The sequence below is a fragment of the Mirounga leonina genome, unplaced genomic scaffold, assembly GCF_011800145.1.
Source record: "Mirounga leonina isolate KUSES-001 unplaced genomic scaffold, KU_Mleo_1.0 Mir_115, whole genome shotgun sequence".
Classification (NCBI taxonomy): Eukaryota; Metazoa; Chordata; class Mammalia; order Carnivora; family Phocidae; genus Mirounga; species Mirounga leonina.
This window is the reverse complement of record NW_023270268.1, coordinates 91902093-91903469: the sequence shown is the minus strand read 5'-3', so window position 1 is coordinate 91903469 and position 1377 is coordinate 91902093.

The following is a 1377-nucleotide window of genomic DNA, read 5'->3' as shown; positions in this document are numbered from 1 at the left end:
TAAGCTGAAATTACTTCAAAATGAAAAGTTAAAAGAAGATTTTCAAAGATTTAAAGAGGTAATTCAAGAACTTTATCCATATTTTGTGTTCTGGGGGCCTGGACCCAGGAAAAAAGCACCTCTTTGGCCTCTCTCCTTTGCTGCCAAAGTGATGAAATCCACTGTAGGGTAGATGAAATGAACGAACATGAAAGTCCTCGCTAAAGTAAACTCCTAAACAAATGGTAATAGTAATAATTATTGTCTCATACGGAAACGCTTCTCTATAAATAGAGGGAGGAGCAAGCCATCATACTGAATACCCTACCAGATATTCTCTAAGTAGCTTACAAAAAGCTTAGAAATTGCTGTCCTGGGGATCCATTGACCGGTTTTGAACAAAGCAGGCATATAACAAGAATATTTCAGGAAGGGTCATCAAGCCTTTAGTACATAGGATGGATGGAGTGGGCAGAGCCCAGACTCAGCAAATGCCACTATGAGTTATTCTAATAACTGAGGAGTGAACAATCCTTACTGAATGGGCGTGGAAAAGAAGAAACCCAGAGGAGAGGCATTTTAAAGGACTAGCCTGGAGGTGGGGGTGAGAGGGAAGAAATGAGTCAGTGGTTACTTGAAGATGTCTAGCCAAGATGACTACAGCAATGCTGGTGTCACTGAGAGACAGATGGAAAATGGAAGGAAGGAGACCCCATACACAGAGCTTGGGTTGGGAACTCAAGTGGCTCCAGAAGCCAGGCAGGTGCAAAGGGGGGAAGACAGGCGGTGGGAGCTGCAAACCTGAAAGGGGGCTGTCACAGCTGGGCACCAGCAGTCCTTGCCCTGTGGGATTGCACTTTCTTTCCGTGTTACCAGATCTCCCATTTTTGCAAGAGAAGCTAGAAACTCAGATCTCTTAAGTGAAATCTCTTAACCCTTTAAAGTTGGCAATTAATTTTAAAAAACTTTAAAGCATTGTGTTGCCAAACCAAACACATCTGTGGACCAGATTCGGAAGGCAGGCTGTCACTTGTGACCTTTGGCAAAGACAGAAGATTAAGGGTCAAAGTTCACTGTCACTGTGATACCTAGGGAGTTAGGTGACTGTAAAGGGATTCAGTAACTAAAATACTGTACTTAAAGTTTCCGTCAGCAATCTGAGCTGTATGAATGTCCCTACCCTTCAAGTCTATATATGGATTTGAATTTATACAGGAAGTTTAATCTAATCTTCAAATGGTTAAATCACAAGAATTCGAGTGCTTACTGTGTGCTGAGTACACAGAAGTCAAGGAATTTCAGATCTAACTGGAGAAGAAAAAACCAAGTCCTCCTGAAAACTTGAGACAAATTTTGGAACAGCCCGGGAGACTCCTTTCTCCACATTATGCTAGAATA